Below are 17,770 nucleotides of genomic sequence, written 5' to 3' on the forward strand. Positions count from 1 at the left end.
CAGGGTTATACAGTTGGAATACTCTCACAGACCTCTGTGGGTAGATCATCTTTTATTGCAGTTGGGCCAGAGGCATTCACACCCACCCTCTGAGTCTCCAAAATAACAGCACCAAGACTGCCCAAATAAGATAGAATGTTTTTTTGTTGGAAGTCCTTTCCTTCAGGTTTTACATTGATATCACTAAAGATCAGGGTGTGGGCCTTCACTTCGTTCCATGTGTTGTCATATAGAGAAACGAAGGAACTAAGCACCGTATTCAATGCGTAAACTGTAGGATAATCAATCTTATTCCATCATCTACTTCCTTCAAGGTATAGTGAATAGCAGCCTCACCACTTCTGCCTCTGCATATGTTAAATCGGTAATATGCCCCTAATCTCACTCGGAGTCCCTAAATGGTAAATTATGGGGTCTATTTTCAATGAAATTAATTAGATCCGTATCTGAAGCTACAATAAATGCATCGAATGTCTGTTGAATTACACTTGCAGCAATAAAATCCTGATCCGAGCAACCATTCTTCTCAAACCCAACATCATCAAATTCAAACATAGTTAAATCATTCAGTTCATCTGGTACAGCAAAATTATTATCATCATCAATCATCGTGGAGCGGTCCAGGACAGCTCTCTCCCTAACTGGGGCAATAGATTTTACTTCAGTATTAGACCCCGATCATTTGAAGAAAAAAACCTTTCGTTTTTTGCCCATCTATCGGAGACCGTAATAAGTGAGACCTCCACAGGTTGGCAACTAAAGGCAGTGTCCTTCCATTTTTCATCACGCTAGGGCCCGGGAGATTATCAATAACAGAGATCGAAGCCAGAAGTTCACTTTCAGAGACCAAGACGTGACTTAACTGCAGCCTTTCATCTCTGAGGTTCTGCATTAAGGTTGCCACAATACTTTCTTTCTGTGAGACCAATGGGAGGTCCGGATTACAGGGTTTACAAGGCACAATAGTTTTAATCAAATTGTGTCCTTGTTGCATAGTTTGTTCATCCACGCCCGACTGGCTTCTTAGTCCAAGCCGCACATTGTAGTTTTTTTTAGTTAATGGGACTTCAAAGTAATGTCGAATTTAATAACATTTATGGCGTGGTTCTAGCACGAGTAGTGTGAACCAAGAACCTCGGAGCTTACCGATCAAAGGGAAAGTATCCCTGCAGTCTTGACAGCTCTGGCCTAAATGGTTAACGCTAAATGTGTAATTGAGCAGCACAGTCCGAATATTTGTTGAGAAGCCTCAAGGCTGGCCGATCAAAGGGAGTGTCCCTGCAGTCTCTGCAGCTCTGAAAAGGCCCCTCCAATCCTTCACCCTGGAGTTTCAGCCGTGTGCATGCTCGTAGTCGGGTTGTACACAAAAATGATGTTGAGATAAAGAAGTAACCCAGATTATAGCGCATGGCGGCACAAGGTTACTCCCACAGTATAAAAAACAGGGCTGATTCTTGGCAATCTCACAGTTTCTTCAAGTCCGCGTCGGTATTATGAAGCAAAGCTCAGAGGCAGATTTTCTGTGCTGTTTTGTTCACCTCACAAACGTGTGCCGTTCTCCTCCTGTATAGTGTCACTTGTCTGCCTCACTCAGCGGCCCGCTTCACGGGAGGAATCTGATTATGTAGGCAGCACCTGGTAAAAGGCATAGCTCCAAGAAAACAGCAGCAAGGAAGGAAAGACCAGCACCTCCAGTAACACATAGTTTTCCCTGCAGACTGTCACTTGTCTGCCTCACTTCGCGTGAATGCTCTTTGCAGTGGTGAAAAGCGGGCTTCCAGATGTCTGCTGTGCCCACCATCAACAGTACTTGAAGGACTTTGTGCGCCATCAAAGAAGTTGCTTGATGGTGGAATCAGACTCGAAGAGCGCCACCTGCCTCCACTAGGAGGAGGCAGAGGCCGCGCAAAGGCCCATGCTGCTGCGACTGAGAGAGGCCTTTCAGGCTCTGTGTGGATCCCAATCGCAATCGATCAATGCCTGCCCCACAGCAACAGCAATCAATCTGACTCATTTAGTCTGTCAAGTCCAGTCCTCGTGTCAATGAGGCATCCAGTCATGAATGTGTATGCATGTATTTTGTAGTAATGTGATGTGAGAAACCACAACGTGTCTCACCTGTTAGTCCCCGGGGATCTCTCTCTCACAGGTGGCCAGGACTTGGCAATCGCCTTTGGATCCAGACCGTGGGGGTGGACCAGTGTTGAAGGATCACATGGGAGAGGGGTCTTCAGAGAGTGGGGGTGAGGCAACCAATGGTGAGATGTGGTATTCCCCCCCCTTTCCCGTATAACCTAAAACAACCTTTTTTTTTAGGATTCTCCAATGTCCTAACTACCCCCTCACCCCTTTCACACAAACACTGGGCTGAGGAAGAGGGTGACTAAGACTAAAGAGGCTAACCCTTACCCATTGCATTAGACATGTCCTGCTTATTGGGTCAGTCAAAGTCAGGCACTTTATTCTAAGTGCATACATCTGATACCAATTAGCACTCCTCAAATGGATAAAAGGCAGAACATAGAGACACACTCTGAGCAAGGTGGAAGAGGAGTAAGAGCAGAGCTTCCGGGGCTAAGGCAAACCTACTGGAGCAGAGCAACGGACCGAGGACGAAAGCAACGGATGGAGAACCCCAGGAGTTCCCTGAAGGAGGTTGTTGCCTCCAAAAGGCCACGAAAGACACGTGTGAAGGCCAAATTCCAAACAAGAAGGCTGCTTTGTGTGTTAAGAATGCCAGCGACCCTCAGGGTGAACGGCAGAGTTGGGGAGGCGAGGCTAAGCCTGTGAATGACAGTGACTCGTGAATGTAAAGACAGTAAAGACGAGAAAGAACTGCAACTCACGCAGCGGGTGAGTTGGCAAGCGACATGAGAGATGGTGTGTGCTAAGAAAGATTGAAGTTGCAACATTATATCACAAAATTGAAGGCTGCATGCGTGTGGATGAGACGCGAAGGAAGACAGACCTGTGAATTAACTTTGAAGTAACGATAGCTGTAAAACCAGCAATACTGAGTAACAGAGTGGTCCGGCTGATAGGAAGTAGCCCACTCGATAGTCTGCCTGAAAGATGAAATGCCAGTAGCGATAAAGTGAATGAACTGTAAAAGCAAAGTGATCAAAGTTAACCCAGAGAAAAGGGGAGAGGAAACAATTTGAACGTTGAACTTTGGTGTTTAGGACAGTGAACTGTCCAGACCAAGAAACACTGGTGCAAACAACAGAAGTGTGTGTGAGACGGAAGGAAAGTCAAAGTGGTCCTGCGGAGGTCTGTTGTAACATCCACGCATATTCGAAAGTCTTTGACATCAGGAAACGGTCTGAGCCTGACTGAGGGAGACCAGTAGTGTAATAAGTTGGGAGAAGGGAGCACCTAAAGGATGTGAATTAAGCATGGGGAAGAGAACCCCTGCAAGTGTTTTGGTTTTGCTGTGAAAGGTCTGAGCCCGACTGAGGGGGACTGACATGAACTTTTTGTTGAACTGTGGTTTTGAAAGCTGGAAAGAGACTTTAACGTGGAAGGCCAGACGGGCCTTGATCAACTTTTTGAACTGCCTTTGTAAACCCTGAGCCAGAGAGTCTCATCCTGCCTACGGAGATCGCCCTACTCTGTGCTGTCTAACGTGGGGAGGAGAGTTGACTCAGCCACATTTATTCTTTATATTTGAACACTGATTTTCCTTTGCATACATATTCTCCTTCACACACCTTTTGTGCAAGAGATGGGGCAGGCATTGGGTTCTGTTAGCATACGCCATTAGGACTGTTTTACTTATGATTTGATGGTAGAGACTACTCCCATCCTAGTTATAGGGCAAAGTAGGAGTTTTTCCAAACCCAAAGACTTTAATAATGGTTTTACAAATTGTACCTTTTGTGTCAGTGTCATACCTGTGATACCACCATGCCTCCCTTACAGTGATAATCCTTGTTTATATGTGTCATTGCTTATTGTGCATTTTAAAGGCTAAATAAATCATTGTATATTTTTGTACTTCCCTATTTAACTGGGATTATTGGAGCACTCTGTCTGTGTCCCATAGTATGCCTAAAACACTCTCACACTCCTCTGGAATCTCCTACCTTGATTTGATTGGCTTGTGTGACGAATAGAGTGTATGTGTCCTTCCTCCCCAAGGGGGAGCCTCCCCCTTTGAGGCTGAGCAAGTGTTTCTGCTCAGCAAACTCTTCCTAAGGGTCTGGGCAAGTGGGACCTCACTGGGATAGACTGCTGTGATGAATCCAATAGAGTCATCACAGATTCCCGGGCGTTGACCTCCTCCCATGTGGCCAGGGGATGGCAGCAGCTACCTGATCCTGACCCTGGGGGTGGCTGTATGACGGGCGATCACATGGGAGCAGATAACTGTCAGGGAGAGGTCATGACTTCACTGGACGAGATGCAGTACCCTCCCTCCCCCTCCCCCTTTCCCTTGAGGAAGACCCTTTAATGCCAGAAACCTTAATGGCCTATTGTCAGTTGTTTGTTACACCTTGTAGAGGAAGTGGAGAAACCGCTTCCCAATATTCTTTAGGTCAAGCCCACATCTATGACCTAAACACACAAATCTCCAACTAAACACTTTTTGCTTATGATATACCTTTATATGAAAATGTTCTCTCATGTAAAACCACTGAGGAAAAAGATCTAAACGCTATATGTCCGGTGATACCCATGGACTCCAACTCTCATAATCACTGAAGTACTGAGACGAGGAGTATGAAGGAGTTGGTACAAGATAACAGGAGCCCGAAGCTCAATGTGCAGATTAGTTTGAGGGGATTGGGTCCTCCGACGTATTCCATATCTATGACAGTAATCACCACAGCTGCGCTGCTTCGGAAAATCTTTCTGCGTCTTGCGTCAATGACGTCAATAGGCCGCCCTCGAGGACCTCCTCCGACGGCCGACGTCACTGGATGTTATAAGTAGGACGCACGACGCCCGTAGCCTCAGTTCCGTTTTTTCCGCGAACGTGTTCGCTTCGGGAATCTCGGCGCACCTCGACTCTTTGGAGTTTCTGTTGTTTCTCGGTTCTTCGAACCTGTTTGTTTTGTGAAGTTTCTTCTTCGTGAAGGATGTCTCCCTCGTCTTCCACCACACGTCTGGGATTTAAAAAGTGCAGGGACTGTGGGTCCAAGATGTCGGTTACGGACTCGCACAACGCCTGCCTCCGGTGCCTCGGGGAGGCCCATGACACGGATGACTGTGTCGACTGCCAGTCGCTCACGTCTAAAGCCTTGCGGGAGCGCAAGAAGAAGTTATCGGTAGGTAAGGTGTCCAAGCCACGGAAGTCGAGGTCTGCGGGGGTTTCGATAGACAATTCGAGAGGCGACTCTCCACGTCGTCATCGGAAGTCCAGTGGGTCTTGGTCCCGGAGTCGGTCCCGCCACTCCTCTGCCTCTTCGAAGCACTCCCGGAAGCGCCGTCATCGCTCGCCTTCCCCTCCTCTTCCGAGGACTCTGACCGTCGGCGGGTCGCTTACCCTACCAAGCAGGTGACGCCGGAGGAATGGGCTTCCTTCGGGAAGAAAATGTTAGCGATTCTTGAATTGCAGCGCACCGGTCCGTCCGCGCCTCCGAGTGGGGTCGGTCGTGATCGGTCGAGAGACACCACTCGCACGCCCTCGGGCTCGGGTGGTCGGCACGATTCGCGGGAGAGATCCCTCTCGGACAAGGGGAATCGTTCTCGTCATGCCCGGTCCAGGTCCCAGTCCTAGACGCGCTCGAGACCGTGTGAACATGTGATGTCTTCAAGGAAGACGTTGACGCCGGTGGCACCGAGGTCATCAACGGACTCTTTCGAGGCCCCGCCTTCCGAAGAAGTCGTCGGCGCCATCGGGGACCAGGCTGTGAAGGACACGCTCGGGGCTCCGGCCTCGAGGCCTGTGTAGATTCACTCCATGCCCTCGACGCCTTTGGAGGCTGTGTCAACGGTGGTATCCCGAGGTTCGGTGGAACCCCCTAGAAAGGCTCTGGCTGAGGTCAAGCATGGCTTTGGTTCACATTCTGTGCCTTCTTACCGCCATCTTGAGTTTATTTCAGAGGTGGATGAGGGCTCTGATGATGGCATGGTTCCTAATATGGTGCCAGATGAGATTCTCTCGGGCCATAGCCAATTTGAGGACCTGGGGCAGTTCCTGCACGATGCTAGTGGGCTGGACACCTCTCCGGAGGTGGAGTTTTGTAGGCCTGAGCCTGGCACTCATGCCGACTCCTCGTACCGGCGCCTTATATCGAGAGTCACCGAGTACTTGGGATGGTCTGCTCCCCCGGGGGAGTTTCTTCAGGATGACCTTACGGATATCCTCGACCTTGGTCCACCAACTGACCCGGTGCTGCCGTTTCATATGGCTCTACAGAGGAGGGTGGCGGCGGCTTGGACTGCTCCGGAGAGTCTCCCGGCAGTGGGCAAGTCTTTGCCACGAAAATACCGCCCAGCCAGTAGCGACCCCTGCTACTTGTCCAAGCACCCCACTCCAGAGAGTTTGGTGGTGCAGGCAGCTACGGCCCCAGCAAAGCAGGCATCGTATCCTACCATCCCTCCTGATAGGGACGACAAGCGTTTTGACGGCTGGGTGAAGAAAGTGTTTTCTTCAGGGGGTATGGCGCTTCAGGCGGACAACTCCGTATGTGCCTTGTCACGTTTCACGCACACTCTGTGTAACTGTTTTTCCTTAGCGGCTGTACATATTCCCAAAGGGGACGAATGGGATGGTTTCCTTGCCATGGTTCAGGATGGCAAGGATGCCATGTGTGAGGCCGTTCAGTCGGGTTTGGACATGGCAGATTGCGTCAGCCGGTCCATGGCGGCGAGCACCGTGATACGCAGGTTTGGTGGTTGCGGAAGTCGGGGTTTGCTCCTGATCTGGAGGCCCGGCTCCTCAACATGCCCTTTGACGGGGAACATCTTTTTGGCAGCAAGGCTGACGAGAGCCTTGAGAGGTTGCAGACCTCAAAAGCTGCAGCAAAGTCGTTGGGCGCTGCAGTTCGACAACTTCCGCCTTTTCATCCTACGGGACAGCAATGGAGGGGAGGTTCCTTTCGTTATTACTCATCCTTTGGTAAAGCGAGAGGAGCTGCCAGTCAAAGGGGCCACCGTAGGAGTGCCAGAGGTGGAAAACAAGGTACTCGAGGTGCCAAGGCCGCTCGGGCTGTTGCCTCTTTGCCCTCAGGCAACGCCGCAGCCGCTTCAGTTCAGTCATGAGGCCATGTCCCATGGTTCGCCGGTTGGGGGAAGGCTGGCGCAGCATCTTGCAGAGTGGCGCGCCATTACTTCAGATGTGTGGGTTCTAGAGATCATAACCCACGGCTACTGTCTTCCTTTCCGGCAGAGGCCTCAAGACAATCCACCGGGGAATCTCTCTTTGAAAAGTCCGGATCCGCTCCTTGCGCAGGAATTTCAATCCCTGCTGGAGAAAGGCGCCATAGAACTGGTGCCTGTAACGGAGAGGAACAAGGGATGGTATTCCCCTTATTTTTTGATTTCCAAGAAAGACGGGGGATTGAGACCCATCATGGACTTGCGTGGTTTGAACAAACTCCTCAGGAAGGACAAGTTCAAGATGGTTACTCTCTCTCAAGTCCTCCAGGCCTTTCAACTTCAGGACTGGTTGGTGTCTCTCGACCTCAAGGACGCTTATTTTCATGTGCCGATACATCCAAAGCACAAGAAGTACCTGAGGTTCGCGGTTGGTGACTCGTATTTTCAGTTTCGGGTCCTGCCGTTCAGATTGACCTCCGCCCCGAGGGTCTTCACCAAGCTCATGGTAGTGGTGGCAGTGCACCTCAGGAAAGGGGGGATTCACGTCTACCCTTACCTGGACAATTGGTTGATCAGGGCGCGCTCTCCCGAGCAAGTCCTGGATCATCTGTCAGTCACCTACCACACCCTCCACAAGCTGGGCTTCTCCCTCAACTTAAAGTCCCATTTGACACCAACTCAGAGGCTCCAGTACATCGGAGCAGTGCTCGACACGTCCCTGGGGCAGTGTTTTCCTCCCAAGGTGAGGGCTCATCACATTCAGCAGATGGTGCACAAGTTTCAGCTTGCCCAGAGTCTCCCAGCGTTCGAGTTCTTGAGATTGCTCGGCCTCATGGCATCCTGCATTCTTCTGGTGCCGGAGGCCAGGTTGCGGATGAGATCTTTGCAATGGGCACTCAAGCTCCAGTGGTCTCAGTCCTCCGGCAGGATGTCGGACCCTGTTCAGGTGCCGTCCTCGGTCGCCCAGGACCTTCTGTGGTGGGCCGTCGAAGCCAATCTGATGAAGGGGGCTCCATTTTGGCTACCCTGGCCGGAGGTGACGATCGTGATGGATGCATCCCTTACGGGATGGGGGAGCTCATGCCAATGAGTTGACAGTCAGCGGTCGTTGGTCTCCGTCGGAGTCCAGACTCCATATCAATCTGTTGGAGCTGAGGGCCGTCAGGCTAGCCCTGAAGGCCTTTCTGCCAACTGTGCGAGGGAAGAATGTCCATATCCTGACGGACAACACGGTGGCCATGCACTACCTCAACAAAAAGGGGGGGCAGGGTCACTTCCTCTGTGCAGGGAGGCGATGCAGCTCTGGTTCTGGGCAATCCAGCAGGAAGTTTCGATCTCGGCAGTTCATCTGGCCGGAGACGAAAACAAGACGGCGGATGCTCTGAGCAGGCAGAGCGCGATCTCCCACGAGTGGGAGTTGGCTCAGGAGATTCTCCTGGAGATCTTCGCCCTTTGGGGGACCCCTCAAGTAGATCTCTTCACCTCCAGTGTCAACCGGGAGTGCAAGAGGTTCTGCTCGCGGGAATTTCCTCCAAAAGGAGCCTTAGGAGACGCGTTCATGGTGGAGTGGTCATTCCCACTGCTGTATGTGTTTCCTCCAGTCCCCGTCATTCCGCAAGTGCTGCGGAGGTTACGGAGGTTCGGTTCCCAGATGATCCTCATTGCTCCGGCGCGGGCCCGGAGGACGTGGTACCCGGACCTTCTCGACTTGTCCATCTGCCCTCCACGTCGTCTTCCCTACCGAGATGATCTGCTCTCACGGGAGGGGATTCAGGTTCTCCATCCATAGGTCAGATCCCTCAACCTTCACGCTTGGTTTCTGAAAGGTTGAGGTATAAGGATTGGGACCTCCCTGAAGACGTGATGGAGGTGTTGCTCTCGGCCAGACGGCCAGCAACAAAGTCCCTGTACTGTTGCCGTTGGCGTAAGTTCTGCGACTGGTGCAGGGTTAAGAATGTGGATCCTTTTTCATGTGACATTCCTGTAGTTCTGTCTTTTTTGCTTTATTTGGCCCACAGGGGCCTGCAAGTGGGTACCGTTAAAGGTTACCTGGCGGCGCTGTCCATATTTAAACGCTCGTCTGAAGAGTGTTCCTATTTTAAAATTCTTTTAATTTCTCAGTTTCTGAAAGGGCTCACTAATGTGTTCCCTCCATCACCTTTCCAGGTGCCCGGTTGGGATTTGAACCTTGTTCTCAAGTTTCTGATGGGTGCTCCGTTTGAGCCTTTGCATTCATGCCCTTTGAGACTGTTAACTCTTAAAACTGTATTTTTGGTTGCGGTCACTTCCGCTCGCAGAGTGAGTGAGTTACAGGCACTTTCAGTTAAGCCACCCTTCACTGTGGTTCATAAGGACAGGGTTGGCATTGGAGTTCGTCCTTCCTTTCTTCCGAAGGTGGTGTCAGAATTTCATTTAGGCCAGAAGGTTGTTCTTCCGGCGTTTTATCCTCCTCCACATCCTGGTAAGGAAGAGGAGAGGCTCCATAGGCTTGATCCTAGGAGAGCGTTAAGCTTTTATATTTCACACATGTCCCGGGTCAGAGTGGACGATCAACTCTTCATTGGTTACGCTGGAAAGCGTTTGGGACAAGCTGTGACGAAACAGACTTAGTGTTACCGCTTGGCGGGTAAGGACCCACCGGTTGGCTTACGGGCCCATTCTACTAGGGGAATGGTTGCGTCTACTGCCCTACAGAGGGGTGTTCCTATTCGTAACATCTGTGATGCAGCCACCTGGGCTTCGGTACAAACTATTGTACGTCACTTCTCGATTCCATCCGGGGGCAGGATATGGCCTTTGGCAAGGCAATCCTTTACTCTGCAATTTGATTGGGCATTCTAAATTTCTGTTTTATAAATTCTTTTCCCACCTCCTTGCATTGGTACTGCTTTGGGAGTCTGTCATAGATATGGAATACGTCGGAGAACCCAATCCCCTCGAAGAACAAGTTACTCTCTTACCTGGTAACGTTCTTTCGATGGGATGGTCCGACGGCATATTCCATATCGCTCCCTCCCTGCCTTCCCCACTATAGAATTTCTTATGCGATTGCATCTTACGTTTCCACAAGGCTTTGTGTGGTCAGACTGGCAGAAGGCTGGTGCCACACGTTCTGGGAAAAAACTACAACTGAGGCTACAGGCGTCGTGCGTCCTACTTATAACATCCAGTGACGTCGGCCGTCGGAGGAGGTCCTCGAGGGCGGCGTATCGAAGTCATCGACGCAGGACGCAGACGCCGAAAGATTTTCCGAAGCAGCACAGCTGTGGTGATTACTGTCATAGATATGGAATACGTTGTCAGACCATCCCATCGAAAGAACGTTACCAGGTAAGAGAGTAACTTGTTCTTCTACAGAATTACCTGTACACGGGGCATTCAAAGATGGCAACCGCACTACTGAGAGAGGCAGTGCAAGAGAAGACGGCTTCTATGCCAGGGCTTTTCGAGTGTGAGAGACATGTACCGGTGTGGCGGAGCAGACAAGTCCACTAAGACAGAAGGAGAACTGCAGTGTCAAACAGGACGTGCCATGTAGACACTGGGAGCCACAAGCGAGTTCCAGGGCACTCGGCAGCTCTCCAGACCAGGACCAGAAGGGAAGCAGGTATGTGATTGCAGAGCTGCGAAGGAAGCCGGAAGGACGTCTGCACAATCCAGAGTTGGAAGCGAAAGGCAGAGCAACGCCGAAGAGGCGCAAACAGGACCAGAGACGCTGAAGAGAACCAGTGAGTAACCCAAAGCAAGTGGAGACTCCGGGGCATTCTGGCAACCGTGCCAATGATAATTTGAATGTTATGAGATTGCTAATGCAGAAACTACAAGAAGCATGTTTGAATGCAAAAAAGGCAAAGAACATATTCAAGCCCCAATGAGATACGGATGCATAAAATGCAAATGTGGGGCAAAGTTTGAACGAACATTACCGCAGACAGATATTCCCAGCCATGAACGATTTATGCATTTTGGTGATACAGAGTAACTGTGAAACATATAAGAAGTCCTGGCAAGGGAACGATACCAGGCAATTGAAACACAGGAGAAGTCCTGGCAGGGAAGTATATCGGGTGAGTTGCAAAGCTACAAGAAATACTAAATATAGACAGTGTTTGCTAGACAAAGCAGACACTTGTGTTAAATAAAGACTGTTACAGAACTTGTTGCGTAACAGAAACTCTAACAGAAACATGTTTTTTTTTTAAAGAATTTTATTAGTTTTTCAATACAACCAACAATACAAACCAAACACGCAGTGCAATGCACAATCATTACATTAACATCAATTAGTCTTTGTTCACTGCCCCCCTGTTCCCACCCCCCTTCACGAGCCTGTTTGTCCTTCACCCTCAGTATCTGCTACACATGGCAGGGCGTCATTTTCATCAGACTCCTCTGGATCTAACATTGTTCCAAATAGACCAGATATCAATGTTTTCCATGCCATCAGGGTACCCACTTCTTCCTCCCAAGACATGCTACTTGCCTCCTGTCACATCACTGTTTCAGCCTCCGGCCATTTCTGTAATTCTTTCCACCACACCTCCACCCGTGGCTTATGACACTTTTTCCATCCCATAGCTATCCTTCGCTTTGCAAGCACGTACGCCAAGTCTTTCAGTTTACCAACATGCTTCAGTTTCCGCGGCCTAGGAAACCATCCCAACAGGCAGGCCCAAGCCGTGTCTACGGCGAGCGTGACCCCTTTCTCTGCTAGCTTTTGTGCGACTTCTCTCCAGAAACCCGCGATCACTGGGCATGCCCAAAACAAATGTGTCATATCAGCATTCTCCTCATCGCACTTAGGGCCTGCCTGTTTCCCAGCATTCCTGAATTTAGATATCCTCAGCGGGGTCATATACGCTCTATGTGTTACGTACAGCTGTATTTGCTGCAATCTGGTATTCCTAGATACTTTCTTATGGTATCCCAGGGCCCGCTCCCACATCCCATCCTCCATTTGGGCTCCCACCTCTGTTGCCCAATTCAATCTCAAATGTGTCAATTCCTTTCCAACCTTAGTCATTACCATCTCATACAATCTAGAGATCTCATGCCCCCCCTCAGTTGTCATATATCATCTCCATAATGGGTGCCTGTTCCTCCGCCAACACTGTCTCAGGCCACGTTATTCGAATCATCCGCACCAGCCTGTGATACGTAACATACTGGCCCCCATGTAGTCCTGCCTCCTCTCTGAGTCCTTCAAACTCCCTGATGGTCCCCTCCTGCCATATATCACCCAACGTTACCAGCCCCACCGACTCCCAATAGGTTCTGATAATCACCCTCAGTTGCTCATCTCCTCCCGCCAAAGCAACCAGAGGTACCTGCGGGGAACACGGGAGGGGGTCCCCCATTATTATACATGCTCCTCGCCACATTTTCCACCCAAGCCTCATCATCCCCGGGCACTCCTTCATTTCTGACTCAGGCAACCAGATAATTTCTTTCAGGTAAAACGGGGCACAGTCATGCCCAAACAATCTAAATTCAGGGGTCGCTTCATCGGAGAGCCATTTGACCACAAACTGTAATTGACTCGCTATATAATAGGCCTCAAAATTAGGTAGCTTGACACCCCCTTTTTCGTGAAAGTTCTGCAACTTCCAGAGCGCTACTCTCTTCTGGGTACCATGCCACAGAAAGTCTCTACACGCACCATTTAATTGAACAAAAAACCTCTTAGGAATCATATGCAGGATATTGCTAAAATAATGTAGGAGCCTAGGCAGCACCACCATATTAAGCATTGCTCCCCGTCCCATCATCGCTAAGGGCAGTTTCTCCCAAAATCTCATACATTTGCGGATTTTCTCAACGGCCATCTCGGTATTACACCTGTGTTCCTCCTCCGCCGTATGGCACACATCTATTCCAAGGTAGCGGAAGGAGCCCACCGTCCACGGCACCTGCAACACCGGCAACCTTTCCACAGGGATTCCCTTGTAACTGCCCAGCGGGAAAATGCTAGATTTTTGGAGATTCACCGCTATACCTGACAACCTCGCATACCTTTCCATCACCTCCAGAATATACAGATTTTCTTCCGGGTATCTCAAATATAATAACAAATCGTCCGCATACAGGGATATCAGGTGCCGTTCCCCCCCGAACTCAATACCTATCTCATCATATTGCTACCTCAGGTAGAGTGCCAGGGGCTCTAGAGCCAGAATGTACAACATCAGGGACCAGGGGCACCCCTGTCTAGTGCCCCTGCTAAGTTGCCATCTCTCAGATATCACTGTTCCTGTTCGCACCCTGGCTAGTGGCGCACTATACAGCATCTCCGCCCACCTAATGTACCCCGGCCCCATTCCATACTCTCCCAAAGCCGCCAGCAGCCACGCCCATCTGACCGAGTCAAAAGCTTTTACTGCGTCCAAAGACACGATTGCCATCTCGCCTTCATTGTCGCAGCCCCATTCGATCACCCGATGGAGTCACCTACGGTTGTGAGAAATATTCCTGTCCGGGACATAGCCCGTTTGGTCCGGGTGTATTAATTTGCCAATTACTTTCCGCAGTCTATTCGCCAGGACAGCCATTAATATCTTGCTGTCCTTGTTCAGCATCGACAACGGCCTGTACGATCCGCAGCTATGCCCAGGTTTATTAGGTTTAGGGAGCGGTATTATGACCGCCTCTCTGAGAGACTCCGGCAACCGTCCCAATTCAAACGCCTCATTGAGCATTTCCAACATTGCGGGGAGCACTTCCGCCCCATATGCTTTATAAAATTCACTAGGTAATCCATCTGCTCCCGGGGTCTTACTAGTAGGTAGCTGCCTAACAACCTCCTCCAACTCCTCCACAGTAATTGGCGCATCTAGTTCTTCTCTTTCTTCTGTGCTTATCTTGGGCAATCCCATGTCTTGCAGAGTTTCCAGAATTTCATCCCGGCTGCCTCCTCCTCTATCCTCATATAATTCTCTATAATAATCCGCAAATTCCCTGTTGACTCCCTCTTGGGTGTCTGCCACCTCCCCATCTTCTCTGGTTATTGTCCTAATCGGGGGCCTCGGGTTTCACTTTTATATAGCCACGCCAGGAGATGGCCCGTTTTATCTCCACCCGCATGTTGTCTCTCAACGTACTTTTTGTAATTAAGGTTGCAGAGCCTTTCCCAGTATTCCGTGCACTGTTGCTGTAGTTTAAGCACCAGCTCGGTGTCTATGCATTCACTTTTTAATTCTCTCTCTAATTCGCCTTCCACTCTTTGTAAATCAGCCAGGACCCCATCCTGCAGGCCTTTCAATTTAGCAATGGCCACACCCCGCACCACCACCTTGAAGGCCTCCCACAGTATCCCCGCCGAGTCAACGCTGCCTGTGTTCACCTCAAAATAGCTAATGATCTCATCTCTTATATCCTCCCGAAAAACCGGATCTTTAAGCGCCTCCGCACGGAGGAGCCACGTCGGAATCCGTGCCCTAGGGCGGCAGTATTGCCACCCCAGAACCAGGGGCGAGTGATCCGACAGGACCCTCGCTTTATATTCTATGTGAGCGATCTCTATCATTACATCTGATGTGGCAAAGACATAATCAAGTCTAGTGTGCAGCTGCTGTGGGGCCGAGTAATGTGAATATTGCCTCTCATTAGGATGCTTTGTTCTCCACACATCTACCAGTCCAAAGTCATCTAACAACGACTGCAATGCCCTAGCTGCCGGGGCAGGCCTGACCATCTTGTCATCCGACCTGTCTACTTTGGGGTTCAGCACACAATTGAAATCCCCTCCCCAGATCACCGCGCTACCCACACACAAGCTCAGGTTGGTGCACATAGTCCGGAAGTACTCCGCAGTGTTTTGATTAGGGGCGTACGTGTTTACAATACACACCTCTTTATTCTCCACCAACCCTCTCACTATGACCAAACGCCCCTCAGTTTCCACAGTTTCCTGTATCAGTTGGAACGGGACGTGCGGCGCCACCCAGACCAGCACTCCCCTAGCATAGGCCGAGTATGAAGACCCCACTACAGTGCCTTTCCATTTTCTCCCCAACAGCTCCAGTTTTTCCCGTGTCAAGTGCGTCTCTTGTAACAATGCAATATCTATCTTTTGTCTTTTCAAATACAGCATGACCTTTTTCCTTTTTAGATAACTATTGAGTCCCCTGACATTGCATGTCACTATTCTAAGATCCCCCAGTACCCATCTCCCTCCCTCTCAGCCAACCCCATCCGCCTGCGCAATACAGATACAATTCTAGGGCTATTCCCTGTAGGCTCGTGTTTAAACTCAAACTCCCCAAAACTATATACACATCCCCACCTCCCTCCCCTCCCCCTGCCCATCCCTTCCCCAACAACTCCCTCCCCAACTGTTGCCCAGCTCCATCCCTGGATCTCCGGCACCCCCACATCTAGCCCCGTCTGGTACGCCCAGAGCTCAGTAGGGTGAAGTCGCCCTAATGGCCACTTAACTATTAACACTAAATGGCGGTGTGAGGACTAGCCCTGCAAGGCTCCTTAATAAAGCAACAGTCACAGTGCACTCAATACATTATCTATCCTACTCCGGTCCCGTCTACGAACAGGCCACATCAATGACTATAATCATGTCCCATAGTCTTAAGCCGCACCATCTCCCTGTGCCCCCATTACTCTTTACTTATCTCGTCCGCCTCCTCCTTCCGCCTGGATGTCAGGCTCCTGGGGGCAGCCCTGCGTATCAAGCCATCCCACGGCATCCTCCGGAGTGTCAAAAAATATGGTTTTGTTTTTAAGAAAAACCTTCAATTTCACCGGGTAAAGTAGCATGTATTTCTGGCCCGCCTCCCTCAGTCTCCTCTTAACAGCCCCGAAGTTCATTCGGCTCCGCTGCACCATCAGGGTATAGTCCGGGTAGGCTGTTATGTTTGACTCCCCTCGCTTGATTGTTCCACCTTTGCGAAAGTGTTCCAGAATCCTTTCCCGGTCCCGATAGTTAAGGATCTTGGCAATAACTGGCCTAGGCGGATTGCCTGGCGGCGGCCTCCTCGACAAAGCCCTGTGTGCTCGTTCCACAGCAAATCCTTGAGACAGAACTCCTCTGGTTATCTCCTGTAGCAACATGTTTTCGACAAACTCCGTGGGGTTGTTGCCCTCTGCTCCCTCCTGTATACCCACAATACGGATGTTGTTGCTTCAGGCGCATCCTTCCGCTTCCTCCGCCCTACTCGTCAGGTTGCCCACTCTTTGCACCAGGGCATGCAGTTCCGACTTGTGTGAGGCGCAGTCCGCTGCGTTCGAACTCCCCTCTTTCTCTAGGCTCTCCGTACGCTCCGACAGAGACCTTACATCTTGTCGGAGTAGATTCACCTCCTCCTGCACTTCACCGACCTTAAGGTCCAACACTGTTTTCAGTTCAGCCACAACTATTTCGAGCTTGGCCTCCCAGGCCGCTTTCAAGTCTGCCTTCAAGTCCGCAATTGCAGCCAGAACCTCTTGATTTGTACCCGCGGCGGCCATGCCACTTGCGGGAGACTTGTCTTTGCTCCTGGCACTTTCCGGGCCGGGCGGTGTTCTGGCAAATTCGTCTAGCGTAGGTTGCTTCACTTTTTGTCTTAGAGGCTTATTAGACATGATGCAACAACCGTATGTTGTGGGTCCGCCCACCTCTTTATGCTCCACAGGTAAGGGGAGGGGGGCGCACACTCCGTTCAATGTCCAAGGCCCTACCCAAGCGTGGGGGCCTCAGAGCCTCAAAAGCTCTGCCAGCCTCCTCCGTGGCAGTCACTTATTTGGTTGAGGTAATCAATCCTGTTGCAAATTTCTGTGTACTCCGACGGGCTTTGTATCCCCGTGTGCTCCTCACACTCTATGCGGTCCTTTGCACCCGTGGGCCCCTCGATCGTGTGACCTTCTGCTGGGGCTGCCGACCTTCGGCAATTTCAGCCACGGAGTGGGGGTGAGTTCTTGCAGATGTAAATGTGTGGGTGTCCCAGGGGCTCAGTCGGATGTCAAGCGGTACTGTATGATCGCTGCTTGTCTGCCCCTCAGAGTCATAAGGGTCAGTCTGCCCGCCCCCTGTCTTCAAGCTGCGGCTTCTATCGCCCGTTCTGCCATTGCTTTCCTTTGTTTGGGGTTGATCGCCATTTTGTGTCTTCCTACACGGGACCTCTGTGATTTCCTTTCGGCTGCAACACAGGTTCCTGGCATCAGTTCACATGCGCTTATGTCGTTCCCCACTCCTTCGCCTCATAGTAACTGTGTTAATTTTCCACAACCAACGTTATACAAAGCAGCATCCGCCGTATGTGTTGCCACTCTTCACATATTATACATTTCGCTTTGTCTTTTATGAAGCTACCATTGTTGTGGAAAGCAGCATCCACCGTTCAGCACCACTCAATGTCTCCGATGCCGTCGCCACAGTGTCGCACACTGTTACAGCAACCCTTCCAGTTTGCGAATACTGCCCGCCGCACCCTCCGAGCCCAGCGCTCGTTTCCGAATGTTCGTTGTCACAATGTGTCCTCTCCCGCAACCACAGAACGCAAGCTGTGACCGCCGC

At 50.6% G+C, this 17,770-nt stretch overlaps 1 protein-coding gene across 5 annotated transcripts in view; it reads left to right on the forward strand.

The window, feature by feature from the left end:
• The window catches only part of TEP1 (telomerase associated protein 1), a 2,409,067-nt gene that overhangs the window by 1,663,334 nt on the left and 727,963 nt on the right, over window positions 1-17,770 (forward strand). The gene's annotated exons all lie outside the window — the stretch shown is intronic.

The sequence above is a fragment of the Ambystoma mexicanum genome, chromosome 3p (genome assembly GCF_040938575.1).
Source record: "Ambystoma mexicanum isolate Mex_15411 chromosome 3p, UKY_AmexF1_1, whole genome shotgun sequence".
Taxonomy (NCBI): Eukaryota; Metazoa; Chordata; class Amphibia; order Caudata; family Ambystomatidae; genus Ambystoma; species Ambystoma mexicanum.